This window comes from Lynx canadensis, chromosome A1, assembly GCF_007474595.2.
Source record: "Lynx canadensis isolate LIC74 chromosome A1, mLynCan4.pri.v2, whole genome shotgun sequence".
NCBI lineage: Eukaryota > Metazoa > Chordata > Mammalia > Carnivora > Felidae > Lynx > Lynx canadensis.
This window is the reverse complement of record NC_044303.2, coordinates 80,605,139-80,627,904: the sequence shown is the minus strand read 5'-3', so window position 1 is coordinate 80,627,904 and position 22,766 is coordinate 80,605,139. Positions and strand designations below refer to the sequence as shown.

The 22,766-nt window shown below is 50.4% G+C and overlaps 1 long non-coding RNA gene across 1 annotated transcript; it reads right to left on the bottom strand.

Annotated features, from left to right (window-relative positions):
• Window positions 1–12,603: 12,603 nt before the first annotated feature.
• On the bottom strand, window positions 12,604–16,972 carry LOC115512801. The gene is made up of 2 exons (XR_003968490.1): window positions 16,226–16,972; window positions 12,604–13,156 (listed from the first exon to the last, which is right to left on the bottom strand). It is a non-coding gene; the product is annotated as an uncharacterized LOC115512801 (long non-coding RNA).
• Between the last annotated feature and the right edge of the window lie 5,794 nt (window positions 16,973–22,766).

Genomic DNA, 22,766 nt, shown 5'->3' with positions numbered 1-22,766 from the left:
GAGAAGCAGAGGTGGCAGGAAGGTCCCGGCAGGCAGGTGGCCACTAGCCGGGAGGAAGGGCCGCCACACTGCCCGCCCCTCCCACACGTCAGCTGGGTACCTGCCCCTCCTGGGGGTCAGGGGTTGGGCAGAGAGAGCCAGTGTCACCCCGCCACCAGGGAGGTTCCCCGGAGTGAGAGAAAGTGTCCCTCCAACGGCCAAGGTTGCTGAAATTAACTCCATGTTCAGGCTCTGAGGCTGAGGAGCTAGCCCCCCACGGGGTGACAGATCTTTTCCTCACCCTAAAGATGACGCAAAAGAAAGGTGTCCATGTAGCTCGCGGGATGCCTGGCCCGTGACGGGTTGTGGCGGGTCCTAGAGGAGGGACCAGGTCCTGTGTACCAGGCACAGTGGAGGGGAGCTGAGCATATCTGCAGGCCGGGCCCTGGAACCTACATTTCAGTCTATTCCACAGAGACTCTTCCCCAGGGAGCCAGCCTCTGGTGTTTGGAAGGATAGAACGAGAGTAGGATTTTCATGGCAAGGAACATTTCTAGCCCCTCTGGGGTTGTCCCACCTTGACTGACTCAAAGTGCCTAATGGGCATGAATACAGCCAGAAGCCTTTGTTGCAGGGGGGCTGCAGATAGGAGAAGTTAAGGAAGGGTCTATACTGAAGGATGGGTGTGTCTCCACTGAAGGACCACCGTGACCTGGAGCGGCTTCAGGGACACACTCTCCCTGCATCACACCCATCAGGCTCACTGGAGAAGCAGGAGGAAATAAGAATGGACAGGAAAACCTGAGCCAGTGAGAATGAGAGCCAGGGGGAAGGGACTGAGTCTGGGGTGGGGGCATCAGAGAAGCCACCAGCCCTCCAGGGTCCTGGGGCCCAGGCCCACCCTCAGAGGGACCGTGCAATTCCCAGACTCATGGTGCATGCACGGACAGCTGCAGACGACGCTGCAGGCCACCCCTGTGCCCATCCCGGGCTGCACCCTGAAACTCGCCTGAGAGCTCGGCAGAGCACCCCCACCCTCCCCACACCGCCCCTCTGCTGCTGGGACGCACCCCAGCCTTCCCCGGGTTCCAGGCAAACGCCACCGTTTAACATAAAGGCCTCCTCCCTGTGGCAGCAACAGCTTCGTGCGGCAAAAGTTGTCTGTGCCCCCCTTAGCTCGAGAGTGCTGTTCCGATGGAGAAACTGAGGTACGGCTCGGCTCAGGGACTGCCCGTATCAGGTGGCAGGCTGGAGGTAGATTGGGAGCCAGCCCCAGGCAGGACTGACTGAGGGGGCAAGAAGGCGTGGTGCCGGACGCGCCGGTCAGTCTGGGAGGGACATTTCCACTGGGTGCAGAAGAGTCTCTGAGCCAGCCATCCCTGGAGGAGCACCGTCCTCTTTGGGGTGGGGGACACCATAGCTGTCTCCCCCCACCCACCCCCACCACCCCGGACCTAAGGCGCCCTCACTACCCACCCAGGGGACAAGACCCAAACTGCTGAGCGCACGGAGTGCCACGTTCTCAGCAAACTTAATGATGGTCCACCTCAATAAAGATCTCTGTTTGCAAACTGGTGCAGACGGGCGGACTGTCTCTGGCGACTTGTACAGGGAGGCAGGTGCTGCCGTGGCGTGTGCGGGAGCGAGGCTCATGTGTCTAGTAACAGGAAAGCGACGGGATGGGTGAAATGTGCAGGATGCAACGTCTAAAATGGCTCCATTGTGAAACCAGTTTAGATTTACAACCTAGGAAAGTGGTAGAAAGAGTTTCCCGTGTTCCTTCCACCCAGCTTTCCCCAGTGGTAACGTCTTACGTAACTCGAGTACAATTACTAAAACCGGGAAGTCCACGCTGATGCAGTCCTGCCTGGTAACCTACAGACCTGGTCCAAATTTTGTCAGTTATCTTCCCAATGCCATTCTTTGGCTCCAGGATCCATTCAGATTCCTCATGGCAGCTACCGGTGACGTCACATTTGTCGTTCCCGCCTGGGGGGTTACCCGGTCTCTGTCTTTCATGACTTTGGGGAGTACTGGCCAGCTACTTAGTACAATCTCTTTCAATTTGGGTTTATCTGAATTCTCCCCACGACTACATTCAGGTTGTCTTTGGGGCAAGAATGTTAAAGAAGTGATGCTATGTCTTCCTTCGTGCGTCCCATGAGGATGTGCATGATGTAGACTATCTCATTACCCGGAGTGGGGGGTGTTCACTTTGATCACTTATTCAAGGTACTGTATGCCCGGCGTCTCCATAATCAACTTGATTTTTTTTTTCCATGTGTAAACAATTAGTATTTTGGGGGGAGATACTTTCAGACTGTAAAAATACCCTGCTTTTCACCATATTTTCACCACTAATTTAGCACCCATTGTTCCTTTTTAAAAACTGTTTATTTATTTTGAGAGAGAGAGAGAGAGCACACACTCATGCATACATGTGTGTGGACGGGGGAGGGAGAGAGAGAGAGAATCCCAAGTAGGTTCCATCCTCAGAGCAGAGCCCAACATGGGGCTCAATCCCATGAAACATGAGATCATGACATGAGCTGAAATCAAGAGGCAGCCATTGAACCGACTGAGCCCCCCAGGCGCCCCAGCATCCATCACCTCTTAACTGCAAGAATTATGACTATAGTATTTGCCAAAAGGTGATTTTCTAGTTCTACCATTCCTTCTACATTTGCAAGGAAGAGCTGTACTTTCTTAAAAGGACTTTATCTACTTGTTGATTCCATTATGTTTAGATCCGTGTAACATACGGGTCTTTACTTTATTCAATGGGTTACAAACCACTACTATTGTGCATTTTGTTTCTTTGGTTTTCTTATTTGGAGCTCGACACATTGGCATTGCTCTTGCACACTTTCCCTGCCCCAGCCCTGGGAGCAGCCAGGTCTGCACAGAGCCCTGCTCCCCCATGCTGGAGAGGGGTAGTTAGAAGCCAAAGTCAGGGTTGGATGTGTTTGCTGCTCTGGTGGGGTGTTGTTTCCAGGCCCCCCGGTGGACAGAGCCAAGACAGATGTGTGTGGGCACATATCTGTGTTTCCACACCTATCTGCTCAGATGTTGGGCATCCTGAATTCAGACTCATTCCACTGGTCCCAGACCTGCCCGTGAGGCTCATCCTACCTCCTTCCTTTTGTCTGTGAGAATCCTGGGACTCCTGTCCCACCAGAGTCCGTGCATTTGCTCAGTCCCAGAAAACACAGAAGTAGCCCAAGAATTGCTGGTGTAGCCCCACCTTGCGAAAAACAGATTTACTAACTAGCAGGCAAGATTTGTATACCGCCTTTCATGTTAAGCCTTAGAATATGTCGTCAGGTACTTCCTTCCAACTTCCTCGTCAGGCTCTTTTCTTCCCGCCCTCCTAGTTACTGACTTGTACTATTCTGCTTTGGGTCCCTTTTCATTGTGGTTGATGTCACTTCCTTCTTTTGAAGTATATAGCCATGATTCTAACACAAAAAGTCTTGCATCTAAGAATTCCACTTCCGCTGTGCCCCTAACATTGGTGCCACCCTGCTTCTGTCCACCCGCTGCCTCACGTCCCACAGGGACCAGCCTCATCATTTCCTGCCTCATCCTTCCCGTGCTTCCTTGGGCACAAATGAGCAGGTACATGTATATGACCCTTTTTTGGTACAAGATTACTCAGTTTACTGTTTTATATCGTATGTCTTCGTAAATGTTTTAAGCCACTTCACTGAGGTCTGATTGCGTGTATTTTCTTATAACTCTTTTTCTGTGCGTGAAAGGTAGCACAGTATGGATATCTGGCACTTCCCTCTCTTAACCTAACAATCTGTGCTATAAATTATTCCACGTCTGTTTACAGAAGCTTCCTCATTCCTGGTTTTTACACTTGTCTAGATCTGCATCGTGTGGACAGAGTACAGCTTATCCAACCGCTCTCCTGCCCGTGGGCTTTCAGGTTGTTTCCAACACTTCGCCAACAGTGCTGCAGTGGGTATGCTTCGCACATGTCTTTTCATGTTGTTGGATGTGCATCTTCAGGGTAGACGTCTACACATGGTCTGCTGAGTGAAATCAGGAGTGTGTATGTGGTCACATTTGAACCACCAATAACCCACAGGAGGCTGTGCCTGTTTGTGCTCCCACCGGCGGTGTGTGTGAGGGCCTGTTCCCCTGCAGCCTTGGTGACAGTAAGTCTTCCTACTTTTACAACTTTGACGATCAGATAAATGAGTTGGAACAGCTTCTCAAATGTTTATGGGTCATTTTTAAAAAATATTCATTTATTTTTGAGAGAGAGAGAGACAGCGTGAGTAGGGGAGGAACAGAGAAAGAGGGAGACACAGAATCCAAAGCAGGCTCCAGGCTTTGAGTTGTTAGCACAGGGTCTGATGTGGGGCTTAAACCCCAGACCACGAGATCATGACCTGAGCCAAAGTCCAATGCTTAACCAACTGAGCCCAGGTGCCCCTGTTTATGGGTCATTTTAATGTATTTTTGTGATCTGTTAATACCTTGTTCTCATTTTTCTATACCTTAATTTTTTAAATGTTTATTTATTTTTGAGAGAGAAAGAGCAGAGGAGGGGCAGAGAGAGAGGGAGAGAGAGAATCCCAAGCAGGTTCCACATTGTCAGCACAAAGTCCAACACGGGGCTCAAACTCACAAACTGTGAGATCATGACCTGAGTCGAAGTTGGACCCTTAACCAACTGAGCCACCCAGGTGCCCCTATATCTTAGTTTTTAAGAATTCTTTATATGTTAAGGATGTTAGTCTTTTGTCTGCGATGTATGTCACTAATATATATCTTCCTCCAGTTAGTCAACTGCCTATTGACATTGCCTGAAAATTTATAAACACAGGCTCATGGGGGGTTATGGTTTGAATCAGTCCTTTCCGCACATCAGGCTGAGAAACATAGTTTTAGGGTCTGGCATTGACACTGCTGAAACGCTTGGTAGAAGCAAAGGAACATACCCTCCACCGGGCTGCATGTGATGTTCTTAGCCCACTGCCCTCCCAGAGGTGAGCCTCTGGTTCACCTGCGGAACGTGTGAGGAGACACACACACTAAAAATAGCACGTAACAGAACAACCTCAAAGTATAGAATAAGCACACATTAGGACTTTTCTATTTAGGAAGAAAGCTGCCAAGAACATTGTTCGCACCCTAACAATGACAAAAACGCAAATAACCAACAAAACCACGACTTCTCTTGAGCCCAGCAGAGAGCCGAAGTCAAAAGGCGACCAGGTGGGCTGAATTCCCACAAGGGATGAGCATCTCCATGGAGGGACGGGACACAGGTCCGTGTCAGCTTTGATGGAGCATGGGAAAGAGGTGGCCACCATGCAAGTGGGTAAGAAGAAATCAGCCAATGTTTTGCTAATTCTTAAAGGCCAAGTGTGGGCTGTAGGTCAGTTTTGCGTAGCTGGGCCCCAGACTCAGGATCTTAATTCTGTTCTTCAGCTCTTTTCCACAGGGCTCACTTGGGACAGGGAGCGGGACAGGAAACCAGAGCAAGCGCTTGCTCTGGGGGCAGGTGGAGGTGTGTATGTGATGACCGGCTTCTGCTGGGGGCCACGCGGAAATGAACTAGAAACTGTCTTGGACCCCTGACTCACACCGATACTAAAGGAGTAAGGTCTTAAATAGAAGTGGAGAAAGGGAGCGCCTTCACCTTCCAGGCTTCAGTAGGAAGCAGTTCAGTCCTTTCTCATTAAGATTGAGGTTGGCTGTAGGTTTCTCGTAAATGCACGTCATCTGCCTGAGAAAGTTTCTCACTTCTTATTTTGCTGAGGGGTTTTATTATGGCTTTTGTCCATGCTTTTTCTGCATATATTTAAATGATTGGACACTTCTTTTTCTTTATTATGTTACAATCGTGAATTACATTGATTTTTAGATGCTAAACCAACCTTGCCTTCCTGGGATAAGACCTACTTGGTCATGACGTATTATCCTTTTCAGTTTTGTGCTACTTAACTTGCAAATATTTGCTCAGTATTTTTCACTTATGTCCAAATATCGCTAAGGGTTTTGCATCTATGTTCATAAGAAATATTGGTTTGTAATTTTTTCATTTATTTTTTTTGTAACATTACTGTCAAATTCTGGTTAAAGTTAAGCTAACCCCATTTAATGAGTCAGGCAGTAATGCCTCTTATTTCCTGTAAAAGTTTGAGTAAGGTTGGTATCATTTCTTCCTTGTATGTTTGATAGAATTCACCAGTAAAACCATTACTTTGCATCTTTTGGAAAAGTTTCTGATAAATTAAAAAATTTAGGGGCGCCTGGGTGGCTCAGTGGGTTAAGCGTCCAACTTCAGCTCAGGTCACGATCTCGCGGTCCGTGAGTTCGAGCCCCGCGTCGGGCTCTGGGCTGATGGCTCAGAGCCTGGAGCCTGCTTCCGATTCTGTGTCTCCCTCTCTCTCTGCCCCTCCCCCGTTCATGCTCTGTCTCTCTCTGTCCCAAAAATAAATAAACGTTAAAAAAAAATTAAAAAATTTAAATAGCTATATGACTATTTGGATATTTTTCTTTAAATATTTTTTCTGCTCCAAAATTTTTCTCTTATTCTTCCAGGACTCAAATTACACACATGCATTATACCTTGTGATGTTGTCCCGTGGGTCTTTGAGACTCTGTTCATTTTTTACATATTTTCCTTTCCCTTTGCATTTGTATAACTTCTCTCTCTCGCTCCTCCACAGTATCTCTGTCTACTGTTGAGCCCATCAGTAAAATTTTCATTTCAGGTGTTGTATATCTTAGCTCTGTAATTCTCCTTCGATTCTTTACCATAGTTATTTCCCTGCTATTCTCAGAGCATATCTTTTCACTCACTTCTAGTGCTTTTCTATACCTCATGGAGCATGTTTATAATAGCTGCTTTAAAGTCTTTGCCTATAATTCTACATCTGAGTCATCTAGAAGCTGATATTGTCAATTACATTTTCCCTTGAAATTTGGTGATATTTTTCTGATTCTCTATACATTGAATTATGGTGTGTTTATTCCTGGGCATTGTAAGTATTATGCTGTTTTCGATTGAACCCTCTGGAGAACATTAATGTTCTTATTTTAGCAAGCCATCCCACCTGGTTAGGCTTCCACAGTGTACTTGATCTTGCCATTTGGGAGTGGTGGTTTGAGTCTGTCTCTTCTCTGCTGGTTTGAGGGTCCTGTGTATCCACCAGCTAAAGGGGGAGGCTGAGACGGGTGGGGTTTCACACCCCGAATCAGGAAAGCCGTCTTTCCGGCGTTCTCCCCTCCCGAGCCCCCTCATGCACGCTCTGCTCCCAGGGGTTCCTCTCCCTGAGGCCAGAAACATGGAGTTTCTATCAGAGCTCCGGGGCCCTTGCCACTGCGTCGCAGTGCACTGGGCCAACACCCGGGTCGAAGCCAGGAAGGCAACAAACACAGACGCGTGAAATCCACACCTCCAGAGCCTCCTGCATGTGATCTCTTTCCAGTAGCCTCAGGTGGCTCCCGTGTGACTTCGTGCAGAGGTTTGGGTTGGGTGGGGGGCTCATGCTAGCAAGAGGCCGCCAGAATTCCCACGTAGCGTTTTTTTTTTTAATTCCGTGAAATGCAGACCTTCCAGCCATGAGAAAATGCTAACAGAAATACAGCCTGAGGCAGGATAAAGTGACCCTTCCTCCCCGGTGACCTCCCACCTGACCCTTACCGCCTCACCTCGAGCTCCTCTGTCCTCAGGCCTGAGCCATCTGCTTGATCTGGGAAAGCCGACCCGGAGGGTTAGGCAGCCCCTGTCCCAGGGCACGACAGTGGAGGTGGGCCAGGTGGAGGCGGCGGCCTGTTCAGGCTCAGGCTGCCTGTCCTGGGCCGTGCCCACCTCCTGAAATCTGTCATCGGCTCTGGGATAACATCAACTGCCTTAACATCCTTTTCCGTGCGTGTGCCCTCCTTTCCTTGGGGCCCTCCTCTTCCCTTTTCCCCTTTCAACCAACGACCTCACTGGGACACTTAGGTACTTCAGTTGTCTCCTCCCTGGGGAATAAGGAACACACAGAATCATTCTGAGTCTGATTGTCAGGTCAGTGGTGTGTCCCACGGTGGCCTAGGATGGCTGCCATTGGCCCCCAACATGTCAGGGGGCTGTTCTGTTGCCGCTTATTAGTGTTTGAGCAGGCAAAGTTTGGCAAGGGGAATCTTTCAAAGGAATGGATCTCTAATGGTGGAGCTCCGGCCCTTTGGGCAGAGGGCTGGGCCGGGGCCCAGGTCGGGTGGGGCTGACTCTCAGGTCCACCAGCCACACTTGGCAGGTAGTTTGAAAATTTGCAGCCACCACACCTCCCAGGAAACGAACCAGCCTCGGGGGCCCTTTGGCTGCACGCCCAGAGTCCACCCCATGGCCCAGGAGCAGGACGAAGGCCACCTGCCCGCCCGGGAGCCACAGCACCCTCGGGCCCAGGCAGGGCTCCTGCTCTGGGTCCCCACTTAGAATACCCACATGTTACAAACATCAGAATCCATCTGATTTCTCTTCCTCCCTGTAGGAAAGTTTCTTAAGATGTTGGCAACCAATGGGACAGAGGGAACGAAGGAGAGGGAAGCATAGGGGCACCAGGGCCCCCAGCAGGGAAGGCTGGGAGTGGGGGTGACGGTGGGCGAGAGGGGAGCCCCACCACTCATCCTGGGAAGCCAGAGAGAGTGGGGACTCTGAAAGTCTCCTTTCAAATCACAGCAACAGCACCTGCATAGATGGGCTACGCAAGGTCGCTGTGCCCCCAACCCCTCTGCCCAGGGGCATCACTGGGACGCAAGGAGCTGGAAAAGGAGGGGGACCTGGGACAGCCTGGGTTCTGCCCCACCTGCCCCAGCTGGCCTGCGGTTGTGGTCTCCTTCACCCTGCTGTCTCAGCGGGGAGCAGGTGGAGGGTCCCATGCGGGAAGGTGGGGACATGCCTTGTAACTCCCACAGTGGGACACATGGCAGGTGGTCTCCATGAGCCTCAGTGGGGCCCTGCCACACTGGGGTGGCCCCTCCAGGAGCATGCGTGACAGAGTCCTATCAGAACACCTCCCTGAGGACTAGGGTCTTAGGCTGAGCCACTAGAAATGACTGTGCAGATCAAAGAAGGTCCGATACCTGCTCCCAGGAACCTTTCAGGGCCCCTGCGGCTCAGCGTAGCTGGGCACCCCCAGGTGTCCCTTCTCCCCGAGCCCACGCAACACACAGGCCCCTCTGGGAGCAGGTGTGCATCCTGGGCCTGTGGCCACAGGCGGGGCATTTCCCGGAGCTCCAGCCCCCGCCCCCGGCGAGCACATGGGCGGGCTCTCAGCGGGGCGGTCAAGCAACCCCACGTGTTGAGGACTCATTGCTCAGGGCTACGCTGAGCTCCACCACCGACTGCCCCAGAGACAAAAAAGTATAGACACCACAACGTCGTCCTCCTACGCCACACCTGGGGACAGCGCGGCAAAGGGTTTAAAGTAGGCTCCAAGGAATGAATCTCTAATGTGAAATTCTGGCCGCCACGGCAGGGCACCTCTTGGAAACTGACGGGCTCTCCTTCCTGGGCTGGAGCCCTTCTCTCCCACTAAGTGCCATGGTGGGACTGCCGGTGGAATTTCTCCTCTTCCCAATGACTGATCTTCTGTAGCACAGTCTTACGTTTGACTTCGTGATGACACCTGTCACGTGCTAAGAGACATTGCACGGCATGGGGGATGGTAAAGGAAAGCGGCACATGCAGCCCCATTGTGAGCTGGTTGACGAACAGACGGAGTGTGTGTGTTGACCATCCTGGCCCCTTTCTGAGCTGACGGGAGGGAATGAAAGGTCCATGCAGGGTCACGAACCACGGGGCCACGGGCCCTGAGGAGGCAGTGCAGGGGACAGGCCCAGAGCCCCAGCTGAGCTCCAGACAGCCTGGTTGAAAGGAAAAACAGGAGTTTGGAATTAGACCACAGTTGTGTGTTAAATCTTGATCATTGTGCTTAATTTTTCCCACAGAAGAGGAGAAAGAGACACTTTATCAGATTAAAAGCCTATCAGTTCTGGAAAAAATCATTGACAGCCTTCAAAGAGCTTTAGGTAAACGGAACTTGGGGCCATCTTGGTGACAGATAAGTGTGGAGGACGGCTGCTCCTGCCCCCGCCGTGGAGAGAAGTAAACCGTCTGCTCCAGGGGACAGCTCTCTGGAGGGGCAGGTGACTCAGTCCCTGGGCAGACTGGCAGGGACCCCCACGGGTCTCCTGTGTTGTCAGTGCGGGACTCCTGGCCCATTGAGTCCAAATTCCACGAGTCCTGGGCCACGTGTGGGTGTCCCCTCCCTTCTCAGCTATCCCTGGGACCTGTGGGCCCACCACCACATACCACAGGACCAGGCCCACAAGGTCCCCAAGCCTCCCACCCTGGGAGTCCCACACCTTTGAGCGCCCCCGCCCTCCACCCTCCCCACTCCTCCCACCCCTGCTCTTTCAGACAACTTCCTAATCGCTGAAGTTGGTCCACGAATTTCCCCTGGTGGCTTCTGCCCCGGCCCCATGCTTCTTCCTGGAACTTTCCAGAACACTCCTGAGCCTCTTCTCCAGGCCAGTCCTCCTCCTGGCCTCCCAGCCTCTCCCAGGTAGACTCTGTAGTCCCGTAGACGGTTCGAATCAGCACCTCCTGCGTTCTTTCTACCACACACCGGTCCACGCACCCTGAGACCGCCGGGTTTGGGGGCGCATCACGCCCACATTTCAAGCTAGTGTTAGCGAAGACTTCCGGGGGTTTGTAAACGGGCCTCGGTGCAGCCCCATTAGTTGGGTCCTCGTAGAGCCAAGTGCAGGACCAAACACTTACACCTGGCCACCTTCATTCGCCTCCATCAGTGCTCACTGGGCACCTACCACGGGCCCACACCCTTCCCAGTTCTGGGGACTGAGCACCATGGACACGGACCCCTGCCCTCGAGGCACCCACATTCCAGGGGAAGGTTAGATCACCCTCCGCTCCAGCTTGCTGGGACACTTCTGGGTCCGGCGTCTTGCGGTCAGCCGCTCCTTCAAACCCCCCCCACCCCCCCACCCCCGTCATCCTCTTGCGGCCAGCCTGCTATTTTGTCCTTTGTTTAAATGCCCAGCAGGGTGGAACCACAGATGGGTCACTAGAGACCTTGCATTGTGTGACTGGTCACCAAGCAGCCAGGAGCCACTCTGTGCGGGGCCAGAGCCAGCCCTGGGACCCTGAAATCGCAAGCCCCGCGGTCTGCACTTCCCCCCAGTGGGACAGCCCAGTGCAGTCGGGGGTTGAAAGGGGGGGTGAGCGGTTGCCCCGCCCGCCACAAACTTACCGACCGGTACTGACATCCAGCCACTTTCTGCTGCTTTAGTCAGATGTCAGGGAGACTTTGCCAAATCCCCAGTCCCCGGGTCCTGAGAGTTCTGTCGTGAGAACAGGAACGTCCCTATGGCTCCAGTGTCTGAGGCAGGGCCTTTCCACCTGCTGTGGCTCCTGCACGTTGGCTCTGGGCCTGCCTGTCTGGGGGATGGGTGGCGGGCACTCTTCTGGTGCCAGGGCTGGGGGCCCAGCAGTGCGTGCACGGGAGGGACTGAGGTCCTTGACCTCCCAGAGCCTGACATCACAGGACTGCGTCCACAGGGGGTGCCCCCGAGGGGAGGGGACACCCCCAGCCCAGCCCAGTAGTGCCCAGAGGAGCCCTCACAGGTTTTGGAGGCAGAAGGCCGTGGCAGTGAGGCATTAAAGGGTGTGGCCTGGCCCCCACCTGGTCCTACCTCCGCGACCGCCTCCCCACAGCTCCTCCCCTCTCTGCATCCTGGCCTGGGCTCCCCAAGATCCTGCCAGGGCTCTCCCCACCTGGCCCACTGCCACCCTCACCCGAACCCACACCTTCCCCCTCTCCCTCCTGCAAACAGTGCCTCCGAGTTCGCCCTGACCTCTCGGGGCTCTGGCTTGCCCCCTGCTGTCCTCTGCATCCCTGCAAGCCCATTCCCCCGACCCGGACTCCCTCCTCTCATGGCTCCTTTGGGAAACTGAGGACAGTCCCCCTCACTGAGTGGCTCATCTATGTGCACACTCAGTGCACATAGGGTCAGGCTCCCTGCCACGGGCTGGACAGCAGCTCAGAGTGCAGGATTTGGAGTCGGCCTGACCTGGGTTCAGATCCCCAACTGACTCCCAAAAAGCTGTGTCGACTTAGGGTGACCCAGGGCAGGGGACAGCACATCCTAAGCCTCAGCTTCTTTGTTCTCTTAAGTGGGGTGCTCAGAGCACCTGCCCCACGGGGGTGCCGGGGGCAGACTGAGGTGCCCACACACATTCCCACCGCCCTGGACCTGGGGGAGGGCCACACCCGGGACGACCCCGAGGAAGTCTCTTGTGGTAGGTCAGGTGCCCCTCAGTCAGCCCAGGGCTCGGCCCAGTACACACCCGTGTGAGCGAACCACAGGAGGGTGTGAAACCAGCTTCCTAGGAACACAGAGGATTTCTCAAGAAAATCTCCTCTTTCCAAACAGGCAACACTCTCCAGCAAGGACTGCAGAAGCACAGGCGTTTGTTCAAAGGAGCCAAACACCACAAGGGGAAATGGAGCCGGAACTGAGAAGCCAAGACCGCCTGAGGGGACATCCACTCACCCCGCCACTAGGAGGAAAAATAAAATAGAATCACTATTTTCTATAAAGAAGAATCTCTTTATTCAAGGAGTGCCAAATAAAATGAACACATTTAAATATTAACTTAGAGGTGATGTGGTTTTTTCCCTTATACTCCCACCAAAAAATGAAAGTCTAATTGAGCCTGAAAAATGAGTGTCCAAACCTTACTGTTGTCTAACAGGATGAACTTTGAAGAAACATAACCTCACGGCCTATGGACCCATCGGGATTCCCCAGAGAAACAGAACCCGCAGGATATATATGCCCAGGGTCCACCCCCCATAGGTGGCAGCCTGAGGTCAAGAGCGCGGGGAGGGCCGGTTAGCCCTGGCCGGGAGGGAAAGACCCCACGTCTTCTGAGTAACCAGTGAAGGAGGAGAGAAGGACGATACAGGCCTCTGGAGGAGGGTGAGGGTGAGAGTGAGGCTCCCATGTGCGATTCCACGATGGGGCTTCTGCCGCTTTGCCCCGTCCCGTTCTCTGCAGAGCGGAGGGGGCTGCTCCTGTTGTTCCAAACCAGTCTCGGTGCATCATTTCCTGGTTTGAAGCTGCATTTGGGACGTTAATTCTGCAAATTAAAATAAGTAGTCATCATGTGTGTTTTGGGTGCAAGAGCCGTGGCTTGGGAAGGTGCACGACACGTCGGGTTTTATACAGCAGGCTCTTGGGGATAATCCCCAACCGTCGCGTGCCTTCATTTATTCCTTTCTGCTCCTGGGAAGTTAGAATTTTTAGTTTTCCAGGACATCGGTCTTTGTATTGCTATCTTTAAACGTTGTTGTGGACCGAGATCATCTATGTTGGGGAGAAAGGGAGTGGGTGGTGGTTGTTGAGATGTCCTCTCGGAACACAGACATGAGAGGGGGTCTGGCAAGTGGTGTGTTATGAAGCTACAGGCTCTAGACTTGTGGCTCAGGAACAGACAGAACCTCAGCCGAATGGAGTGGGGTGTCCAGAAATCCTGAGAGTCGTGATGTGTGGTGCACACGACAGACGGTCAATGCAGAGCCACACGGGAGGTTTGGGGACAGTGAACGAGCCCCCTGGGAAAGCACGAAGTCAGAGCTTTAACACACGCCGCCCAGGATGGGTTCAAGATGTAAATATCAAGGATATCAGCACCACAAAGCCTGGGAGAACACAGGAGGCAACGGTGCCAGTCTGGGTCCAGCCAGTCATTTAAACAGAGGAACTTGAACTACAACAGTCCATGTGGTCGGGGAGCAAGGGTGAAGGTGGAGAGAGAGCAGTGAAGGGGACCCCGGGGCTGAGGGAGGGTGCCCTCAGACTCAGAAGGGCCTGTCCCTGAGACCAGGGTCCCAGCTCGGTGGGGAAGGTGCCCAACCAGTTGGCCCCAGGTGCAGGGCGGCAGGAAAGATGGTCCACGGGGGGCTGGGAAGAGCTGTGAGGCCGGCCTGTCCCTCTGCGTGTGCCCATCGTCCTACCGCCACAGACCCCGCAGAGCAAGGGTGAAGGAACAAACACGGCCCTCCCAGACCAGGACGGGCGGTGTCCCTTGTCCCGTGCCCTCCAGCAGCCCCGACTCCTGAAGCTGGGTGCTGCGTCTATGGCAACCGAAAACCCGTCAGGACGTCCCACCCACTGTGACAGAGTGGACGCCACAGCAGAAGCACAATACGTCGATCGCTAGCACAGGGATATTGTCATAATCTCAGCATTCTTTTCTTAGCACAACTCCAAGGACAGCAACTATGAAGAAAAATACGTGGTCAGACTTGACTGCATAAAGCAGATGAGTCTGGCCAAGGAAAGGGAGACATTAAAATAGCGAAGACAACCTTGTAACATGACAGAGTCAGTATTCTTAAATATAAAAGGCTCTTATAAATTAGCAGAACAGAGGTGCCTGGGTGGCTCTGTTCGTTGAGCGCTGGACTTCGGCTCAGGTCATAATCTCACGGTTTGTGGGTTCGAGCCCCACATCGGGCTCTGTGCTGACATCTTGGTGCCTGGAACCTGCTTCAGATTCTGTGTCTCCCTCTCTCTCTGCCCCTTCTTAGCGCACTCTCTCTCTCTCCCCCTCCCTCTCTCAAAAATAAATAAATGTTAAAAAAATTTTTTTAAATAATAAATTAACAGAACATTTACAAATAACCCAAGCGAACCAATTGGCAACTCGGCAGGAATACGTAACACACAGGAACCTAAAACACATAGACCCTCCGTAGCAGTCTCATTCGTATTTTTAGAATTGAAGGTTAATGACGTACATACTTGCTGGATGAATCGCTTCTGCATATCAGATTTCCTAAAGTTAAAAATACGATTAATACCTAGTATTGGCCAAGGTGTGAGGAAACAGGCAGGCTCAAACATCGTTGGTGGGAGTGTAAATTTGCCCACATTTTCTGAATGGTAACTTGGAGGTGTATGTAAAGCCATTAAACTGTGCAGAAAATCGACCAGGATTCCATCTCAGAAAACTGGGCAAGTATGCCAAGAACTGTATATAAATGTATTCACTGCAACATCTCTCATAATTGGAAAAAAGAAAAAAAAAAGATGCATTCATCTATAAAGGATAGGAAGATAAATCATGCTCAGACACACACGGGCAAACCACGTGGCTTTTAGAAAGGGCAGTAGGGATGCCTACCGCCAGCATGGAAAGCTGCCTAAAATTTACCAATTTTAGGTGCAGACACTGTGGGTAAGAGGAGTCTATTTTACCAGAAACACCATGGGTAGATTAATGTGTAACAATACTTATATTTGTGTGTGTGTGTAAACATATACAACACGTGTGACCATCACTGGGGTGGAATTATGAGGGACCTTCATCTCACTATCTACTTTATGTATTTCTGTAATGTCCAGACTTTGTTATAAGAACCATTAATCACCCCACCGGAAAATGCTCATTTAAAAAGTCAGGTACTGGGGCGCCTGGGTGGCGCAGTCGGTTAAGCGTCCGACTTCAGCCAGGTCACCATCTTGCGGTCCGTGAGTTCGAGCCCCGCGTCAGGCTCTGGGCTGATGGCTCAGAGCCTGGAGCCTGTTTCCGATTCTGTGTCTCCCTCTCTCTCTCTGCCCCTCCCCCGTTCATGCTCTGTCTCTCTCTGTCCCAAAAATAAATAAAAAACGTTGAAAAAAAAATTAAAAAAAAAAAAAAAGTCAGGTACTTGGGGAGCCTGGGTGGCTCAGTCGGTTGAGCATCCGATTTCGGCTCAGGTCATGATCTCACGGCTTGTGAGTTCGAGCCCCACATCAGGCTCTGTACCGACAGCTCAGAGCCTGGAGCCTGCTTTGGATTCTGTGTCTCCCCCTCTCTCTGCCCCTCCCCCACTCGTGCTCTGTCTCTCTCGCTCTCAAAAATAAACATTAAAAAGTCAAGTACTATAGACATATTAAAAAATATATATATGTCCCTAACATCTCACCCCCCAGAAACTCACAGGTGAAAAACCATTTCTCACATCGATTTATAGGGTGAAAATAGGTATGTCTATTTATACTTCTGTTTAGAAGTATAAACAGTTGCAAGATTACATTATAGTTATTTTAAACTGAAAGTTGCCTCATATCCCATGCATATTTAACTTACTTGCATTTAGCTTATATAATTTCAACCGCACATACTTAGCAAAAAGAGAGGGAGGAAGAGAAAGAGAAACACTGTGTGAACAGTCCAGGATGCTGCCCGTGCCGCCTGCGGGAGGGGAGAAGGTGCCCACCGTGGGGCAGAGCAGTTGGTTGGCCTGGGCTCAGGCTCTCATTCCTCCCGAGTGCTCAGGAGCATTTACCATCTGCCGGTGATCCTACTCTTCAAAGATACTCATTCCTTTCTTCAAAATAGGCCTTAGGTCAAGCCCAGCACTCAGACAAAGAAACTGCTGGTATTCCCCCAGAAGAGAAAAAAACAAACAAAAAAAAAACCTAACTACTTACATTGATTTATGGATAGATAATACATGCCAAGCTGACCAATAGAAACAAAATGTGAGAATTACGTATATAAGGAAGATTTTTCCATGAGCCACGCTAGAAAAAAAAAGTAAAAATAAACAGGTGAAAATCATTTGACCGATATAACTTATTTAACCCAATGTATCCAAAATGTTACAAATTGAATATGCACTCCATATAAAAATCATTCATGAAGAATTTTGTATTCTTTTACTCTTACCAATCCGGGGTCCATTTTACAGGTACGGCATGTCTCAATGGGAGTGCTACATTTTCCCTGGGAATATTTGATCTGCGTTTACATTTCACAATGGTTACAGTAGAAAGAGCAGGTACTCATATCCAAGTTGATTTTAAGTTGTTTAGACTCTTAAATTTTTGCCAATAATTGCTTTTAAATCCAAATCTAAATAAGTTAAAATTAAATAAAGTGTCAAATTGAGGGGATTGGGTGGCTCAGTTGGTTAAGTGTCTGACTCTTGATTTCAGCTCAGGTTATCATTTCATGGTTCATGAGATTGAGCCCCACGTTGGGCTGTGCACTGACAGCATGGAGTCAGCATGGAGTCTCTCTCCCTCTCTCTCTGCCCCTCCCCCACTTGTGCAAGCACTCTCTCTCTCTCTCTCTCTCTCTCTCTCAAAATAAATAAACATTAAAACATTTAAAAAATATAAATAAAGTGTTAAATTCAGTTCCACAATCTTACTAACGACATTCAAGTCTGTGCCATGTGGATATTCTTTTACTATTAGTGGAAAAATATTGGCAGGTTTTAAGCCAGAGCTATTGTTGGATTTATATCCTGAACAAGAAAAGCCAAGAGGCAGTCACACTGGTTTAAGCAGGAAAGCATGGCTTGGGGTGGTAGGGATGGAAAGAAGCATGTGCACTGAAGACATATTTGAGGTAGAGCCACTGAGATCTACAGTGAGCATAGCGTTGGCCCCTGGGTGCTGGACTTGAGCCCCTGGGTAGACATGTCTGGGTCTTTCACAGAGACAGAGAGTGGGTGTGGGGTGGTGAGTGGGAGTAACAGGTATAGGGGTGACTCAGGAATTCCATTTGGGGCATCAGAGGAGTTGTCTAGGAGAGATCCTAATGGAGATAAGGACTAAGCTGCTGGGTTTATGAGTCTGGGCTGCAGGAAAGGTCCAGGCCGGAGACATGAATTTAGGAATCATCAGTATGTAAACAGTACTTGAAGGTATGGGATTCGATGTGATTGCCCAGGAAGAAAGTAAAGAGAGTAAAGGGTCTAGGACCGAGGCCTGGGGCCCTTGAGCATTTGGAGATTGCACAGGAAAGCTGCAGAGTCACAGAAGCCAGGACATCATGTTCCCAAGAGGAGCCAGCTGCCCAGCCACTCCACACCCTGAAACACAAGATTAGCAGAGACTGTGGGTTGGCAAACCCGGAGGCTGTGATGAGTTTGCCAGGAGCTATTCCACAGGACTGCTGGGGACTGATGCCCTGCTGGAGTGCAAGGCAAAAACTACAGCTGACCCTTGAACACCACAGGCTTGAACTGCACTGGTGCACTTGCATACAGGTCTTTTGCAGCACAGCACTGTAAATGTATTTCCTCCTCCTTGTGATTTTCTTAAGAAGGTTTTCTTTTCTCTAGCTTACTTTATCGTAAGAATAAAGTATATAGTACATAGGACACAAAATCTGTGTTGTTTATGTTACTGGTTAAGCTTCTGATCAGCAGTAGGCTATTAGTAGTAAAGTTGCAGAGGGGGGCAGTCAATGTCATATGTGGATTTTCAGCTGTGTGGTGGTGGTCAGTGCCCAAGATCCATTGCTCAAGTGTCAACTATATATAAATTCTTTGACATTAGGGAAGAAGGGAAATAGAAATATGCACAGTCGCTGGAAAGATACATATGGGAAAGAGAGCTGTTGTCCTAAGGTAGAGCATCCATGCAAATTTTTGCCGGTGGACAGGATCAATCCATTCAGTAGGACAGGAGAAATCACTGGTTACTGAATGTCTTGGTTATTGGATATTCGTGTTTCCTTCCAGTGAATTGCCTATTCATATCTTTGCCCATTTTTGTTGTTCATGTCTTTCTTCTTGATTTGTAGAAGTTCTTTGTATATGCTGAATATAAGTCCTTTGTTAAATGACTTGCAGTCTATTTCCGTGGACCTATAGCTTATCTTTTACTTCATTTCTGGTCCTTTTTGTTCGGTTGAAGTCATTGGGGCGCCTGGGTGGCTCAGTTGGTTAAGCATCCGACTCTAGGTTTTGGCTCAGGTCATGATCTCACGGTTTGTGGATTTGAGCCCCTTCCTGACCTTTTCCTGTCATCCCTTCACCTGGATGTTGATTTGTGGTTTTTTTTTTCATGTCCTTTAATAAACTTCTAAGCGTTCCCTTGAATTATGTGAGCTGCTTTAGCAAACTAACCCTAGGAGGGGCTCGTGGGAGCCTCCCGTCTGTAGTGAGTCAGTCAGAAGCACAGGGGACAGTGGCAGCTGAAGTGGAGGTCGGGGCAGTCCTGTGGGGCTGAGCCCTTAACCTGTGGGGTCTGGTCCCATCTCCGGGTTGATGGTGTCAGACTTGAGCTGGTGTTAGAATTGTGTGGGGGAAGAAACCTCCACGCATTTGGTGACCACAAGCATCAGAAGCGAAGTGTTCTCTGTGAAGGCAAAGGAGACACATGGGGAAGAAACACAGTGAGGAAGAACTGGTTTTTTTCCTACATCAGAAGGAAAAAAAATTGAATTTTCCCCATTACAGCACTAATCACTTTTTTCACAAGACAGGAGTAAGATGCAGGACAATCAGTAAGATTCCAGAATCTTGATGCTCAATAACTGACATCCTTGGTCCACAGCAGGTCTCCCCTTCCTGACAAGGAGCTGCCAACTGATCTGAGTTTCAGCCTTTAGCCTCCTGTCACTCAACAAATTTGTATTGTAGGCTCAGCATGGGTGGGGCTCTGTCCTCACAGGAAAGATACAGTGATGATGGAGAGTAAGAGACAGAGACAGAGAGACAATGATGGAAATATGGAGAGACAGACAGACATAGAGACAGAGGTGGAGGGAGTGAGAGAGAAAGGCATCCGTCCAGTACTTTATTCAACAGGACACTGGTTTGCAGAGCAAGCTCTGGGCCCTGCCTGGGGGCTCCCTTTCAGAGCAGAGAGAGGCCACCTCTCTCTGCCTTCCCACCTGGAGCCACCAGAAGCAAGCTTGGAGCATGTTTCTACTCGTCAAGAGGCCTGTTGGAAGTGGAGAGGCCATCTCAGAAAAGGCCTGTTAACAATCAAGTTTTTGTGACTAAAAATGAGTAACATTTACTTGCTGGGTTTTTGAATGTTTTCATCCAAGGGTGGGAGGAAACTAAAATGCCAGACACCTGGGAACCCTGGAGTAGAGGGGAAGGAGGCTCCAGCTGTTGCCTGGTGGAGGCTTCTGGAAGGAGAGGCACTTGGATTGGATTGTGGGCAGAGGGCAGGGGACAGTGGGCAGTGGGGGAGCCTCCCCAGCAGAGCCTGTGTCCTGGGCAAGTATCCTGAGGCTGCCACAATCAAGCCCAGCAAACCGGGCTTGGGCAACCTGAATCTAAGCCCTCTCGCTCTGGAAGCCAGGTGTGGGCAGGGCTGGACCTCCCAAGGAGGTCGTGACGGGGGACCTGCCCCAGGTGTCCCCCTGCCTCTGGTGTTGCTGGCCATCCTTGGGGCTCTTTGACTTCTGCTGCACCCCTCCATCTCTGCCTCATGGTGTTCTCCCCATGTGTGCATCTGTGTCCAGATGCCCCTTTTTATAAGGACACCAGTCACACTGGGTTTGGGGCTGGCCTGCCCCACTATGACTTCATCTTAACTAGTTACATCTACAATGATTCCATTTCCAAATCAGGACACATTCTAAAGCACTCAGGGAGGCATGATTTGGTCACAACAGGGGAAAGAAGCGCTGGGGATGGGGTGGGAGCCTTCAGCAGAAGCACCCTTGGTTTCAAGGGCTCCCTGGACAGCCTGTGAGGAGGACAGACAAGTCCAGAGAGGCAGGCAGGCCCTGGCTGTAGGCATGTCAACAGGCCAAGGAACAGATCTGGGATTTTGCTCCCAAGGAGCGATTTCCAAAGTGTGGTGTAGCACCACCAACCATGGGAACTGATTTGGGAAGCACGTGAACACGTGTTATTTTATTGTGGATTTGCTTAAATGAGGAAAATGTAGTTGGCACCATAAACTCATTGGTGTTTTCTTAATAAAGAGAACGTAAAGTCAGTAATTCCAAAAAATGAAGTTATTTTAAGAAAATTATTAATAGCACAGATCCTCTGTGGATACAAAAGTCCACGCAGAAGTGGTAAAAATCCACGTGGAAGTGGTATCTGAATGACAGGAGTCTGGGAAGTCGTTTGCTATGGACTGAATGCCTGTGTCCCCGAAATTCACGCCAACGTGATGCTATCTGGAGGTGGGGCCTTTGGGAGGTGGTTAGGGTGGGATAACGTCTATGATGGGGTCAGTGCCCCACAGAGAAGAGACACCAGAGAGGTGGTTCCCTCTGCACTGAGTGGGTTCACAGAAAGAAGATATCATCTGTGATCCAGGAAGAGGGTCCCTGCTAGCATCCTGATCTCAGACTCGCAGTCTTCCAGTTTGTTGTTTAAACCCCCCAGTCTGTGGTACTTTGTTTTGCAGGCTGAAACAGACCGAGACACTGCTCGGTGTCCAATTTTAAGTGTATTTGCCTTCTTAAAAGATGGATCTAGCCCCATGGAGGGAGGCAGATGGGGGGTCATGGACGAGAGAGAACAGTAAGGCTGTGCTCCCACTTTGCAGCCCAGGCTGAGGGCACTGTCCCAGTGGGCTACCCACACACAGCCAGCTGCAAATCGGATGTGGGTCTTCCTCTGAGCCCTCACCCATCACCTGGCATCACAGCAAAGCCTCTCACTTGCAGTAATGAAGGACAGTGTCTTAGCGTGGTGCATAGCCTGGGTCCTGCTTTCTTCTGCAGTCTCCCCTCCCATGACACGGCGTTGACCGTGACCTGTTCCAAGTGTGAAAACAGCCCCACTGATGTCTCCACAGCGTGTGGGCAGTTCTGCGCACCTCTGACTGGGACGTGCCTTCACCCGAGCCCTTCACCTGAGGGGTCGAGCCTTCACCTGAGCCCATTTAAGCAATTCTCACACAATGCAATCCTAAGTGCGGGGCTGGGGGGGGGGGGGGGAGGGCGTGGGGGTTGTGTTATCTTATTTTGATACTTTGGGATTTTGGGTCTTCCTCTTTTCTTTCATGTTTCTGAATCACCTCTTCAAATACACAAGTTTGCTTATGTTAAAGAAAAAGACTATTAGTCAAAAACATCGTTTAGTGAGACGTGTTAAAGCATAGTAAGGTGGACTGCACTCAGAGGAGGCTACGGCAAGTGGGAACCAGGACCCCACTTTTGCTTGCAGTGGGGAGAGAGATCGGACTCTGGGGAGAGAGATCGGACTCGGCTCTGAGAACAGCATGGGCAACTTCTTTACCCTGGGTGGGTGATGGAGGGTGGAAAATTACTACGACAAAACAGCAGGGTCAGCTAACCGTCAGGTTCTGGCTAAACTGACCCAGCAGGATTCTTGCTGAAGGCAGGCTGGGTTGAGCCAACACCACTTGGGGGTGGCTGGGGGGTGAAGAAACTGATTAGATATCAAAGACGATCTGATATGGGGGATGGGAATTCTAGCTCAACCAACTTAGCAGGAGTCTTGCTAAAACTGGACAATGCAGAGACAAATACACAAATCCAAACATTTAAGCCTAGTCAAAATTTGGGGGGAGACAGAGTAGTTTGGTCAAGAAGAGAATGTTCTGTCACTTATTTATGGTTGCTTTGTCAAATAAATCAAAGCACATGAGTGATGAATCTGGTTTCCTCCCTTTCCCCCAGAGCTTTGTAAAAACAAGAATCCCAAAGAAAATCCATAATTGGTAATAATGAGTTGGGCAAAACTTGGGACCAACCAACCAGAACACTGGAATTTGGAGTACTCATTGGACACCCTTTATAACTGTTCCATCCACAATTATCATGCAGGCTATCTTAGGGACCCATCATCATATCTAGGTTGACGATCTATTTCAGCTACTTAAATATGTACATAAAAATAAATAAATATCTACATACTCCTAGCAACTCTGAAAACCAGAAAGTAACCTTAATTGAGGAAAGACGGCATTCTAAGTATGGTGCCACTATAACCTACTTTATTTTCCTAGGCCTTAAGGCTCTT